Here is a 16,232-nt window from a genome sequence, read left to right as displayed (position 1 = left end):
TATATCTATCTATCTATCTATCTATCTATCTATACTTATTCAATCGTTATCTTTTGCTGAACCGCTAAGTTACGGTTGCAACTTAATACCGGTTGTCAAGCTGTGGTAGGGAACAAACACAAACACAGACACAGTATTCCCCCACCCCCACCACACATACTCATACGACATGCTCCTTTCAGTTTCCGTCAACTAAACCTATTCACAAGGCTTCGGTTGGCCCGGGTTATAATAAATGACACACACCGAAGGTAACACGCACTGGAACTGAACCTGGAACGATGTAGTTGGGAAGCAAGCTTCTTACCACACAGCCACGCTACCGCCTATTCTTATATATATATGTGTGTGTATATAAGAATAGGGGCCGTAAATACACCAGCATCAGTTGTCAAGCGATTTCGGGGGACAAACAGACACACAAACACACACACACACGCACGCACACACACACACACACACACACACACACACACACACACACATACGACGGGTTTCTTTCAGTTTCCGTCTTTCAAATCTACTCACAAGGCTTTGGTCCAAGGTGTCACGCAGTGGGACTGAACTCGAAACTATATGGTCGGTAAGCAAGCTACTTACCACAAAGCCACTCCTGCGCCTATAGATAGATAGATATAAATGTAGATATAAAAGTATGTTTAATATTGATATTTACGCGAAAAATATCTGAGTGCTCAATACTCAAAAATATGTTAGAGTTCCATCAATCTCACGACTTGATGACCACAGTTCTAGAAGCTGCACAGCTATGCACTACAGTTCCACCAGCGACATCCTTTATATATTTCAGTTCCAGGAATCATACCACTATATATTACAGCTGTGCCAATCATAAAACACAGTCCCATTAGCCTCTCTGCTATTTATCACAGATCTAGTCAATAGCTGCAACTGCATCTACCTCGTCAATAGCTCCACATTGTATTGATTCAGTCAACTGATACCGCTTGTATCGATTTAGTCAACAGATACCATCTGATCTAGTCAATAACAACCAGCTGTAGCTCCAACTTGTTTCCCTCTAGTCAACTGACACAAGCTGTATCGATCTTGCTAATAGTTACCAGATGTATTGATCTAGTCAATAGATATCAGCTGTATCGATCCTATCAACAATTACTAGATGTATCGATCCTATCAATAGCTACCAGTTGTAGCAATGTAGCCAATAACTACCATCTGTGTTGATCTGGTCAATGCCTCCAACCAGTGTCTCTCGAGTCAACTGATCTAGTCAATTACTACCAACTGTATCGATATAGTCAATGGCTGTTAGCTGTATCGATCCAGTCAATAGCTACTAGCTGTCTCGATCAAGTCAATAACTGTCAGATGTATCTGTCAAATCAATAAGTACCAGATGCATCGATCTACACCAATGCTCATACTGTATCTATATATTCAATAACTACATGTGTTCATTTAGTCAATAGCTTGAAACTGTATCTGATAAACAACAGCTATAAACTCTATATCCTTTAACAAATTTAGAGCTACATTCATTGGATTGCGACCATGCTACATTTTCGTATTCAAGGCTTTTAGTTGACTCAGTACTGTGTCAGGGGCATAATTTTATCGATTTCGGTATGAGTGACGGTGAAGTAGATTTAGGCATAAATAGATGCAGAGATGTAACTATAATATAAAAGGTCGTAACCAAAGACTACAAGCTATCTTAATCGACGCTCCGATACCGCCATCATCCATCCATCTATCTATCTATCCATCTATCTATCTATCTATCTATCTATCTACCACTTAACAATGGTGTTGGTGTGTTTATGTCTCCGTAACTTAGCGGTTCGGCAAAAGTGACCGATAGAATAAATACCATGCTTGTAGAAAAAAAAAAGAAAAGAAAAGAAGTACTGGGGGTCGATTCGTTTGACTAAAAATTCTTCAAGGCGGTGCCCCAGCATGGCCGCAGTCTAATGACTGAAACAAGTTAAAGATTTAGATGAAATAGTTTTCTTGTTGATATTACTTTAATGGATAAGTAAACTCTGTGAGCGCGCGCGTGTATGTGTGTGTGTGTGTGTGTGTGTGTGTGTGTGTGTGTGTGTGTGTGTATTTGTACCCGGCACCGTTTGACAACCCGTGTTGATTTGTTTACATTCCTGTAATCTCGCGGTTGAAAATGTATTGAGATCGATTTATTCGACTAAATCTGTCAAAGCAGTGCTCCAGCATGGCTGCAGTTCAACGACTGAAGTAAGAATAAAAAGACACACACGCACAGATACATTCATACTTAAATTATATATATATATATATATATATATATATATCTTTTACCTTTTACCTGTTTCAGTCATTGGACTGCGGCCTTGCTGGAGCACTGCCTCGAATGGTTTTAATCGAACGAAACGATGATAGTATGTACTTATTTTTAAAGTCTGGTACTTATTCTATCGGTTTTTTTTTTAGAAAATGCTATTTAACGGGAGCATAATCAAACCAATACCGTTTGTCAAGCAGTGGTGGAACGGACACCTCCACACAATGCATACATACATACATACATACATACATACATACATACATACACACACATATATACATACATACGTACCATACTTATATACGATGGGCTTCTTTCAGTTTCCACCTATACACACACACACACACACACACACACACACACACACACACACATATCGTTATACATACACACATATCGTTATACGTACACACATATAAAGCACAGTTTCCTTTAACCAAATTTCAGTCACAAGAATTTGGTAAATCCCAGTCTATCATATAAGATCCCACCCTCACCCATCCCAAGTAGCATCGAACACGGAACCTTGTAATTTGCAAAGCTAACTTCTAACTCGGCTATATTTTCATCATGTGATTATCTTGATACATTTATCACCCAATTTCAGCTGAACATTGCTAGAAAAGATCCAACAGATGATAGCGTATCAAATGGTTTATGAACACATTCCACCCATCTCTACTATTGTTGCTCAATGCAGGACAGGCTGAACTGGCCATTGATGTCGTGCTGAATACCAGGCCTTATCAGATATTATCTTCTGGAGTTTTCTATAGCTTATTAATAACATTGATGCTGATACCCGACAAATTACATGAAATTAATGGGAGATAGAGATTTCCGGTGTGACGTGGTGGAACGTATCATAGTTGCGATTGTTTGACGAAAAAGAATATCCACAATGGTCAACTCATTAGCTGTGATCTCACAATTGATACAGTTGGATGTCAGTAAAACGGTCTTCCAGTTATTCTAGCTCAAAGTCTTCTTCTTAACTCCCCTAAATCCATCTGCTTCCTCTATCACTCTCAGAACATTTCCGATCACCAAGTTTTCAACCATGTTTTTTTTCCTGCATCTAAGATATATATATATATCTCACTCGCTAGATCTGAAGTTATCGTACTCAGTTAGTTCACACTTCTTATCAGCTCTCGCACTCATATGACAGTAATGTAGCCAGTACAGAAACTGAATCTTTTGCAATCAGCAACAATTCATTTCATACCAGACACACATCCTTGACAATCACGCATACACTTTAAACACCGTTGATCGATTTCTCATCTCCAAATCCAGTCTCGACCAAACCATCATGTCTTTGCATCTATCAGCTCATCCGACCACTACCTTATCTCAACTACTCACCACGCATCCACATAATACGCAAAACCCCTCTTCTTCCGGATCCTCTGATCCATCAGAAACAGCTAAGCAAGTGGCCGAAACCATCTTCTTGCTTATGTTTCACAACACTTGAAGAAAACCACTCACCACTGCAAACTGGGAGTTCTCTTGTTCAGCACTTTCTGCAAAAACTTATCTCAACATCCTTTGCCTTAAGAATTTCTCCAAACTTCATGGTAATTTCCTTCCCTCCATTTCTCTAATTTAGAGGAGAATTTGTTTATGCTGTCCAGGTCCCGTTTAGCTCGACATTTCACATAAAGGGTAAATTTCTACCCAAATTATCCATTTTCCCTCCACCGAGCTTACCATTATATACACATATACCAAATACGAAAGCACTTTCGGTCTCTTCAAACTAACAAGAGCAAGGGTATTGACATTGTACCCTCAATTACCCTCAAACAACGCAACCCTGAGCTAACCTCTATACTTACCGAGTTTTTAAAATCTTTAATTTCTCTGTCTGCCTCTTCCCCCTCCCCTCTCACTCCCTTCCTCTCTCTCTCTCTCGCTTTCTGTGTATATACCCGGATCATCAAAACTCTCTGTAGTGAGTCCCATTCTCAAGCGGAGCAACTCCTATCCCGCCAATTATTCACTTACAACTCGCACTTCCAACATCTGAGCACGGCTCAACCAAAGCCAGATTTGCTGATACCTGTTTTCCTATGTCATTCACCAGTGATCCCTACTCCTAAGGAATTTTATGAAAATAGTGTTGTTGAACTCAGTAAGGTATTCGACGGTGTCTGCATGTGAATCTCCTAACTAAAATGTTTCCCATTGGGTTTCATATATCTCTCACGTCTTGGATAGGAGGCTGTGGTATGATCGCCCATCACGATGTATAGTAACTGATCTCTCTCTGATCCATACTGTATCAATTTTGCCTCCCGCCATACTTTTCCTCTTATACATCAACAATCTACTTACCATCACCTCCAACAACTACTTCTACCGTTCATACCTCCTTAGCCTTCCCCTCACAACCGTCATCCACATGCTACTGAGGTATCCTACACTATATCTGCACTGAATAGAAACCACGGAAACATTCTTCTGTAGAGTCATGTCATTCTTCTTTCTGTCAAAACGACAAAGACAAATTCACTACACATGTCAAGAAACAATATACCGTATCCCAGAACATGAACAACACGAAACGAAAATGTTCAGGGTCGCTACAAAAGCTAGACCTCATCATCAGCGAGGATCTCTTTTAAGGACCTGACATTCTCAACATATCTAACGCAGTTTCCCAAAGACTAACCTCAAAGACCAGGTAATATCTCAGTCCTTAATAACAACTAACTCCTTTCAAGTTCAATGGTTTGCTCTCTTCACATCATGGACGGTGTTGCTACTCTACCTAAAGACATGCTGACCTGTCTCCATTTTGTCTACAATATCCTCTTCTCTTCGGAACTGGCTGGTCTCGTGCAACTTCAGCTTAAGCAGTTTTAAATGTACCGGGCTCCTCTTGCTAGTTATATTTTGTCTAACCTCACTACCAGATCCCACAATAACGATTTCACCATTCTTTCCTCATTTACACATCAATTTTAGCAATCAATCTAGAAGAAAATCTCCAAAATTAATACCCTCCTCCAACATACCCTACATTAGCACGGAAGAGTATGGGTGATGGAATTAACATGAGGTGTGTCCGATAACATTGATTCACACTATGAAGGAAACTCATCACATGTTAGTACGTATTCTGCCGTTGACGGGAAACGAGACAATGAATACAATACTGTAATCGTTGCTAGCGATTCTCTCTTGTCACTGCTTCAGCATGTTTATACCTCTCTGAGGATGTTTAATAAAACCTAAACATCTTCTGTTGTCTCCATTACTCACTGAAATGATTTAATCAATTAAGCAAATGTTTCTTTTACCTAAACACATAATCATATCTCATTAGATTAGTGACGTTTGCTGTATTAAATATATTCAGCCAAGTTAAATTAAGTTCTGCGTAACATTTTCTTTTGTTCATGTTTATTCGGTTAATGATTTTGATAGCTGGAAATGTTAGAAGGTGGTCAAATATAAAATGCCTGTTAAAATTTAACATCAGATTATATTAAATCACTAAATTATTAAAGCAAAATCAAATATCATCAGTCATTATACAAAATATCATCTTCAGTTATTTCACAGAAAAATTTTCCTTGATAATTGGAATATTAGTTCATCTTTTAGCCTTTCTCTCACAAAGGTCACATCTGCCTGTATTCCAATATTTCGGTAGAATATAGTCCTCCTACCATGGCTCTAATTAATTTCCTTAGCCAATGATTGTACTTGCTTTCCGACTAACTGACAATTTAATAACAGCTTTCAATATCACAATCATGTTTTTCGGTTGGGTGTTGGTTCCCATTCATTGGCTAGTTTTTTGCACTGTTGTTCAGAAATAAAGAAATAAGATAGAAAAAAAAAAAAGATCTGTGAAGTTTTAGTAACTGTTTTTGACAGCAGAGGACGTTTCATTTTAATTTCTGCAGTGGAACAGCCGAGCCTAACGGTAACAGTATTGTCATATTACTTTTTAAATCACGCGTACGTCTATGTCAGTATATAATATATATATATATATATATATATATATATATATATATATATATATATATATATATATATATATATGTGTGTGTGTGTGTGTGTGTGTGTGTGTGTGTGTGTGTGTGCATTATATATATATATATGTATATTATGTAATATATAATATATTTATGTAAAAATATACACATATATACATACATGTATATATTCACACACACACACACATACACACACACACACACACACACACACACACACACACATATATATACATACATATGTACGTACATATATATGTGTATATATCTATATCTATATCTATGTATATATATGTGCATATATATATATATTTACATACAAATATCTTTACATATATATTATGTATATATTATATACACATATATATTATACATACATACATATACATATATATATATATATGTGTGTGTGTATGTGTGTGTGTGTGTGTGTGTGTGTGTGTGTGTGTGTGTATGTATGTATGTATGTATGTATGTATGTATGTATGTATGTTTGTATATGTTAACAATTATTCGTCGCAATACTTTTAGTTTTAGAATTGAAACAAATGTAATGTCATAACTTTTCTATTATCATTCATTTAGATGACATATTTTCCACAACAGATTTTGGTGAATACTTGTGACTTTTGCCATTATTAACATTTGTCTTTTAATATTTCCAACCCCACCTCCTCGTATATCGAAACCATTACCACCACCACCGCCGCCACCACCGCCGCCGCCGCCATAATCATCATCACAAACAACACTTTTAGTCGTAAATTAGTCCCAAATCGAACAGCATGTGATCAAAAGCTTTATTATTCATGACCTATCAACACACACACACAGAGTCACACAGAGTCACACAGAGCAAATATTTACAATGTGATCTTCTTTGTGTAAGATTTAGCAGCTCTTTGAGTAAGATTTAGCTGCTAAAGATAGCAGCTGAAGTAACCGTACAGGGTCACTCTGGTTAACCCGTTAGACAATATGTCAGATGCAGCAGAGTTCTTATATAAGTCTGGTAGCATATCTTGCAAATAGATTTACATTACATTAGAGATATGTAAATGTTATCAGAGAATGTACGGCTGAGCAACAGTGAAAATATATCCGATTGGTCCTCCTTGATGTTGTAATTGCTGCTGCTATTGTTTTAGTCCCATATCAACTCTCATCGAGAGGACCCATGCTGAAAGCACTACAGGTTTTTTAGCGATATATCTAATGTGTCTTAACCTTAAATAAGACGGTATTTGAAGGTCGAAGGCGCGTGGCTTAGTGGTTAGGGTAATCGGCTCATGGTTTAAGGTCGAGAGTTCGACTTTATTTCACGTTGCCTCAGTCTACTGAGCAAACATTGGCAAAAATGAGTTGTACCTGTATTTCAAAGGACCGGCCTTGTCACATTCTGTGGCACGTTACGTTCAATCTCCCCGAGAACTACGTTAAAGGTACGCGTGTCTGTGGAGTGCTCAGCCACTTGCATGTTAATTTCACGAATTGATCGGATAAACTGGAACCCTCGCCATCGTAGCCGGCGAAGTCATAGTGATTTGGCCGCTATATCTAGCAGGTTGGGCGACCACGCCAAGGCTTCTTCATTGAATCGAATCCTGTTCCTGAAAGAAAGTACAGTAGACAAGAACCACTGCCTTAGCCGCTACCTTAGTTCTGTGACTGCAAGAAGGCACATTAGTTATTGAAGGAGACATACTGTTGCCCTTGGCAGACGAACATCATGAAATTGAGGACTTACCATTGCAAAAGAAGTATTGGGATATCTCTTTTAGCTTTCAGTGTACGATGACAGTTGATGGTATTGCTCAAGATGTGTCTACAGATTGTCACCGCTACCAATATCTTATGGATGGATTTCGGATGGAAAAAGAAAGGAAAAGGATAAAGAGAATACTGGTGTACCATGGGGATACATGTTGGTAATGTGTTTCAATTTGCAGAGTCACTTCTCATAACACACTCTGTTTAACTGGGATCAAATTTAAGTGTAGTTTAACCACCCTCCTCTAGATCAGGCTTCACACGGTAAGACTATGACCAACCTTGGCCACTCCGTTTATATTTTTTTAGGCATCGTATATCTATGACTAGATTATCCAACACGTCTTTCTCTATCTTTTTTTTAAGACGGTAGAATTTGATTCGACGTAAAATTGACTGCTATTTCTAACAGAAAGATATTTTCTCACTGGCTCGTCGAGCAAATTTGCTGTTTAACCCTAGCTCAACCTTGAATCAGAGCTGATGATCAAAGATGTTCTCGCTGCGACCACTTTATCTAATATGTCCTTTGCTTTCTTTAAAGAGATAGATTTGTTTGTAACAGGCCGGGTGACTACATAGTCTATCTCAAACCGTTGTAGAAGTATTAATGTAAAGGCAATTATTTCAAAACCTTCAGAAATTGTTGTAACATAACAGCTATTATCCTCCCTTTTTCATAACCGTTCTCTTTCGTCATATCTTGGAGATAAGTTTCCGTCCCATTAAGAGAGAGGAGGGGGGAGAAAGCAAGAGAGGGGGGAGAAGGAAAGAAAGAGATAGAGCGTGGTTGTGTGTGTGTGTGTGTGTGTGCGTGTGTGTGTGTGTGTGTGTGTGTGTGTGTGTGTGTGTGTGTGTGTGTGTGTGTTCCCATTCAGTAAAAAGTTATTTGTGAAATATATCTTTCTTATCTCGTCGAATGACGAAAATGAACGTCCTGTAGATCACGATCGTGATGATATTGAAGAGGAAATCCTTGCTGAGAGAAAAAGACGACTGCGTTTTTTTTGTTTTTTTTTTTTGTATCTGCTGCGCAAGACGAAACAAGAGAGGTGGAAGTAAGTCTCCTCAGAAATTTTTCAGTTTTATTCAAAAGTATTGTCATGGGAATTAGGTCCCAAATATTGTAACACTGTAACACAATATTGTAATACTGTAACAAAATCTTCCATAACATTGCTTATTTCGCCTCTCAATTGTTGTTCTTGAAAGTAAAGAAAAATATCTCAATCTGAAGGTTCATAGTCAATCTTAAGTAACTCGTTGTCAGTCTTAATCCATAAAACCCTCGTCACAACTGGCAACATTAACAACAATTGTGAATAAACTAACTTCTATTTTCTAATGCTTTAGGTTCAGCATCAATTTCATAATAAATTCCTTCTTTATGATATCGTAAAGATGAATTCTGCTTAAGAATCTAATGATGCCAAAAGAGGCTATCTTCATTTCGTTTCCAACAGTTTCCGTTTTTGTTTATCAATTGTTGCTCCACAAACAAACCTAATTACCAAATCTTTCCATCGTAAGTCCAAGCATCAGTTCTACTAGATTTATGCACGGACATTCAAAGACTTGGTTTCCGTATGTTGGATTAGGACTCAATTTCCACTTGTTGAATCCATCCCTAGAAATGAAATTTCAGTGACTTCTGCTCAGAAACAGTCTGCAACAAAAGCAATAAGGAGCTTCATTATGAAGATCATCCACCTTATAAGATCATTCCTTATAAAGGTCATCTACTATCTCAAAACTCCCCGAAATCTACCAAACGGTAGAATTTAAAAATCTTTTCGCTTGTAAGTTTTCTAGTTTGTATTATAGTTGATGCGCCTTGAGACATCATTCAACCGAAATCAAAATTTAGATGTTCAACCACGGACAAATATCGACGAACCAGTAAAATCCAGAAGTCATCGTTAAAATTGTTTGGTGGTCGTTGGTCAAAATCGTTTAAACTGACAATCGGAAAGTTTCTTTGCCACGCTGTTTATCGCATGAAGCTGGTAAATTTTTTAAAGTTGAAAAATCACTTATATTTGATGATGATTCGGGTTTGGAAACTATCTCCAGTTTTTATTTTCTAAAAGCAGAAACATCTTTAGTTCTCTTCATCGGTTGATAAAGTGATAAAATAGTTATTTACTTAATAATTTCTTGAATAGCTGGCTTAGAAAAGACAAAGTTGCTTTCTGTTGTTGGTTTTTAATATAGTAATAAAAATAATAAATAATAATAAATGGAGTCAGTGAAGGAATGAGAAATCAAAAGGCTTTAAGTTGCTGAAAATTTTAAGATGGGTTTCAATCCTCAGTCTCGAATCAAATAAGTAAAGAATGACAAGGAATAATAAATCCCTTACATAAAAACAATAAAATATTAGTTTATAGAGACGATATATACTTTGTACATCTTTTTCTTCTAAAGTAGCGATAACGCGCGCGCACACACAACTCTCACACACGCACATACATACACACACATACATACACACACATACATACATGCCTACCTACCTAGGTACCGACCTACCTAACTACATACCGACACACATTCATACGTATCTATCTATTGCTCTCTCTCTCTCCCTCTCCTCTCTCTCTCTCCTCTCTCTCTCTCTCCTCTCTCTCTCTCTCTCTCTCTCTCTCTCTCTCTCTCTCTATATATATATATATATATATATATATATATATAGATAGATATATGTATGTATGTATTGTAAACAACATGCAGATGCAAGTGCTACCACTTGCAAGCGCCGCATACCGAATGCTAGCAAGCTTATGGTGTCATCAGAAAAAAATGAGCGCTGTTTTGGGGCCTTCCTCTCGAGGGAATTATTGCGCTCCGGCCCCCGTCACTGGTTACTGGCTTCATTCAATATTCTAGCCATTGCTCATCGTCTGTTTTTAATCAAATCCAGTGGCCTACCTTCTCCACTGTAGCCAGGATATCACTTATGATGGTATCTGCTTGACGAAGAGTTAGGTCGTAATGAATCCTCTACATCCAACATCGATTAGAGAATGCTCTGCGGTTCAGCCTACGTTTTCACATTCCTCGAGGAAATGTTTATAACGATCGCTCTTTCGAGTCCAAGCGGTGTTCATGTGACGTAATAGCACTGCTAACACAGTTGAACACATATACTGTGTTGGATATGTTTGCATAACGAAATACGGTGTCCCTACAGGTCATTAATCTTATCTTCATAAGGAACCGTTAACTCGACTAGTTTTACCACTTTCTTTTACTCACACCATATGATAAAATCTGGTTCCTTCGTAACTGGAATGAGAAAGAATCCGTGGCACCCTGCAATCATCTCTGAATAGCCGTTCCACTTTTCATCGTTTACAGGAAGTTTCTTCTGCAAACGGATTAGCTGTTATGGATGCACGAAGGTAATGAAATCTCTGGTTGGTTTCCTTTGTGTGTTTTTTTTTTTTGTTTTTTTTTTTTGCAACTGTCAATGAGAGCAATTTGGTTTTTGTTGCATTGGAGAGGATATTTAGGACCAGGTTGTGTCTCCATGTATATCTGTCCAGTGTTCCGACTTTTCCGCATCTGCATATATCATTTTCTGATACGTTCCATCTTACTAGGTTTGTAGGCGATGGCAAGGCATCGTAGGATGAATGAATCAGAAAACTCAGACGTGATATACTCCTCTTCCCTATTTCATTCCAACTTATTTTTCTCTCAACAACGTGTTCCTCCTATTTTCTCATCTGTCCTTGTTGAAAGCATTGAGTCAAACGAAACTCTTCTCTCTCTGTTTCCCTTGCTTTGACGCTGGTACTAACAACAATTCTGCGTTCTCTCTGCATCATACTTGGAAACAGCCTGAACCGATCAATTTGCGTGTCACCTAGTATATCTCAGTGTGCAAATGAAGACAGGATGTCATCAGTTTCTGCTTTTTCTTTCTACTTCCTGGCTGTTTAAAAAATTTTTTTTTTTACATCTGGTGGATTATGCCTGATTTTCTATGTTCTTTGACTCCCTTAGCATCATCATTGTTCGTACCTTCCCTATATATATATATATATATATATATATATATATATATATATATAAATTTCGACGGTTAGCGCCAGCAGTTATTGTAACAAACCTTTTTTTACGATAAAGAGCTGAACTGTTTAATATCCGAGGTAACCCTAGCCACTTTCTAATGAACACATGGCACTTTTGTTCAGGCACAGATGTAAGCCGAGCTGCAGACTTCCCTGATAGCTTTGAACCACCAATTTCTGTTAGTCCATCCTCGGCTTGTTTCATAATCTGCATCTTGCGACTCTTATCTGACAATGCTCCAGCGTATACACATCCCAAGCTCTTAACAGATGCTTCTTTGACTGTTGGAATGCTTTCGCCTGCAATTTTAAATTTTACTTCTTTCTGCACTTCTCTAATAAATGTCAGACTACTCGACATTTTTGTCCTGAATCGTGTACTTGATCACTTTATCAGCTCATCTAGCCTTGAGAGGGCATCTATATGATCTGCGTGACTATCGACAGAAGTGTCAGTTCATCCATGGAGGCCTTCTTAGGTGATTGTATATGGGCCGTTTGTTCCGAAAAGTCTGTCGTTTTCAAAATCATCTCCATAACTAGGAACAGCCACGTGAATATTGTGCAGCCAGCAGCAATGTCAATCTCCAGGCGGTGCCAGTCTGTTGCCAAGTTACCAGATGTAAAATCTCATCTCGAAACTGTCATATCGTTATTAATTTTGTCACATTCTTCGGAATATGGAAGTGGTCCATGGCACTCATCACCAATTAGTGAGCACCGAACCATATGCATTAGCTAGATCAAACCATATCACAGTCAAACTTATTCTGTTTGGCATCCTGGATCGCTTTTCAAATCAAAAAGAATGCTCAACGCATTCAGGGATTCCAGCCTTTTTAACAGATTCATCCACATATCCATTACTTTGTAGGTATTCCACTGTTCTTGTTGAGGCGATGCCCATAGAAATCTTGCCATTCAATAAGGATATCAGTCTAAACTGTTTTATAGTCTCTGCATTGACTTCCTTTGACAAGTATACGCCTTCTACCTTACACCAATCCTCCACTTGAGCCTTCTTGTGCCAAAGCTGTTGGAGCAAGACAAAAAGCTTCTTTCGTTGATGATTGCAGTACTTATATATCTTATATGAGATGCCTTCACCTTCTGGGATACAATTTGCTTTGACTTTTCTCAAAAACTCATTCACTTCTTTCTCTTTGATGTCTCCAATTTGAAATTCGACACCAAGTTCTAAGAGATGCTTAAGTTAATTTATAGATGGTAGTGGCTGACTACGATTTGGATTGCTGTAGGTTTCTTTGATATAAGTATCCAGTTCTCCTTTTGTGCACGATAAAGGGCCACTCTTTGGGTTAGTGAACATCTTCTCCGTATCCTGTACAGATTCTTAAGAAACTGTTCACGAGTCCCTTTGCTTTCTTTTCTTCGCTCATATCAGCGGATATTTCGTTGCAAAAAAGCGGCATTTGTTTTAATCTTCGCACAGCAGCGCGAGGTTAGGTTTTTCGTCTTCCTCCGCACATTGCCATCGCTTCTCACTTGTTTCATTTTCCTGTTCCTCCAGTCTGGTCCATTATTTCTTTTTGCCAATTGGGTTCCATATTTTTTACTCTAAAGAGTTCAATTCACAAATTGTGTATTGAGCTTGTTAGCTTTCTCAGTTTCTCTACTGTGGATCCTGTCATTTTATATAAACCTTTGCATACTTTGCTTCCAAATTCTTTATATTTTACTTTTTCATTAGCAGCAAGCCTCAGAACCTTCGGTTTTTTTGTGAGCACTGTCTGATGCAACAGTCTCATAACCTGTTGTTTTCTGTTGGGAAGTAGTCTTTACTGTAGCATTTGCCGATCCGCAGTGGTATGCATCCAGGGATGATTTGCCACGTGTTTTACAATCAGATGACTGCTCTGCCCTCCTCCAACAAGTCTTTCTCTGATGTAGCTTTCAGCCTTTCTCGGTAGCAAAGGTCCTACGCACACAGCTGGCATCCATAGTTCTTTGCAGTTTGTTTGGTGTTCGAAAGAATAGCCATATTCAGTTCCAAGTTTATTTCCGTTTGACCATTGGACTTGACTGATTCTTGACTTCCCACTGTCAACCATGAGGCCATCATTCACGTTGGTAGATGTTACAATAGATTACAGTGCGAGAATTGTAAGTCCGTGGCCTCCGCCAATCTTTTCTAGCGTTAATAGTCTTTCCTACTTTCAGTCCTCTTGTCTTTCCAAGGTGTCTACTTGTCTTTCCGGTATGTCAGTAGTTACTACAAGTTCCTAAATTTTTTGTAAACAACTTGCAGATGCAAGATCTACAAGTTGAAAGCTTCGCATACCGCATGCTTGCAAGCTTATGGGGTCATCGGGAAAGAGTGCACGCCGTTTCGGAGCCTTACTCTCGAAGGCATTATTGTGCACCGACACCCCTCAGTGAGATGAATTCCCGCTTGCTAGATTAACTGGATTGCTCGGTTTCACTCAACAATCTTCTAGCAATTGCTCATTGTTTCTGTAATATATATCCACTTAACATTAACAGATCATTTCCACCTCTTCACTCTATATTCACTATCAACACACCCGTTATTCTCTTCTCACTCTGCCCTTCATTATATATTCACAGGTTCGTATTGACATGTCGTGTTCAAGCCTAGACAAGACCTTGAAGGTGGCTGTCACCTTATGAAAAGTCACAGAGGTGGGAGATAAACCAACAGCGAATGTTGACGCATTACCAAGAGGGTTGAAATTAATTTTAATAGAGAATTTATTTATACAAGGCTGTCTCGGGAAAGGTGTTAGACGCTTGAACATTTTCTTTTGTTATATGCATGTATGTACTGGTCTCTGTGTGTGTATTTGCCTTTCTCTCTGTGTGTCTTTCTATATGTGTGCGCATGTATGTATGTGCGCGTGTACGTATGTGCATATGGATACTCGAAAGAATAAGTGCAGATTAGTGTGTACGTGTGTTCGTTCTGTTTTTATACACACACACACACGGATGCACACACACACACACACACACACACACACACACACACAAACACACACACACGAACGCACGCACACACTCACACGCAGAGTCCACCCTTGTATAAAATAAATTAAATTGTCATACAATCATTGAGTTATATATATGTATATACATTGATGCAAGGATAGAATGTAGCCAGACAATATGTCCATAGTTTTCCGAAAGAGACACATAAATAGAAATAGTTAATCTAGCCCCTCTCTTCCTTTCAAACAGTATTACTAATACTTAGATATCGATGAAAATTTATCAAAGATGCTGTAAAAATAATCGAGCGACCATAAACCAATTTTCAAAATATATGGCAACTGGAGCTAAGTTCTTACTACCAGATAATAGTGCACAATGTTTTGTAGGACATCGGCTGCTTAGCTGGACAATGGAGAAATTCTGTTCCTTTGATATTAAAATCTGAAAAATCCTGGCATCAGCTGTAAGTTTCCACTGAAAGAGTGATAATGAAAACTCTCTCCTAGAGGGAAAAAAATATAGAGGAAACAGTTTAAGATCACTTCAGGCAGTCTTGAAACGTTATATTATATCTTCGGTAAATATCTGCTAAGCAACACCATTAAATGGAAATCACTTAACCAAGCACTCAAATGTGAGGAGAGGGACTAAGGAGTGAATTCTTGGAAGAGTTTTCAGTCCTCAAAATATTCCACAAGGCACTAGAACTGTTGGTGCAACATATTTCAACAAAACTTGGTATAGGAACAGTTTGCATACAAACAAAAAGTTAGTGTAAGTTTCCCGAAACATAAGAATGGCACCAATGTAGATAATTTCGTGGTTGTTGCATTACGTCACATTTCGAAGGTTATGCTTTTTCAGAACAAAAGCAGGAAATAACTACTAAACACGTGCTGAACATTCGAGGCATCAAGATCAAAATATATATCTGTGCTATTGTATTACTTATGCAATCTTCAGTATGCACTCAATAGGTACGCTGACGAGTGTTGCAAAGCAGGAATGAGAATTAGTATTACGATGACTGAAACATTAATCCTCTCAGGAAAGTCTTCTCAGTGCACTCTGCATGTTAGTGGAACA

General features: G+C 38.2%; 1 protein-coding gene across 5 annotated transcripts in view; it reads left to right on the top strand.

Annotated features, from left to right (window-relative positions):
* Positions 1 to 16,232, top strand: part of LOC106876444 (potassium voltage-gated channel protein Shaw) — a 55,748-nt gene that overhangs the window by 2,807 nt on the left and 36,709 nt on the right. The window contains exons 1-2 of one of the 5 annotated variants that reach the window (XM_014924997.3): positions 6,107 to 6,248; positions 14,763 to 14,934. The exons of 2 other annotated variants lie outside the window; for them this stretch is intronic. The gene's annotated coding sequence lies outside the window, so the exon portion shown is untranslated. Of the gene's footprint in view, positions 1 to 6,082; positions 6,249 to 14,762; positions 14,935 to 16,232 lie in introns of those variants that run through there. 2 more of the 5 variants (XM_014924993.3, XM_014924994.3) reach the window with 2 other exon arrangements.

Source organism: Octopus bimaculoides, chromosome 18 (genome assembly GCF_046866305.1).
Source record: "Octopus bimaculoides isolate indiv1 chromosome 18, ASM4686630v1, whole genome shotgun sequence".
Classification (NCBI taxonomy): Eukaryota; Metazoa; Mollusca; class Cephalopoda; order Octopoda; family Octopodidae; genus Octopus; species Octopus bimaculoides.
This window is presented reverse-complemented; position numbering and strand designations above follow the sequence as displayed.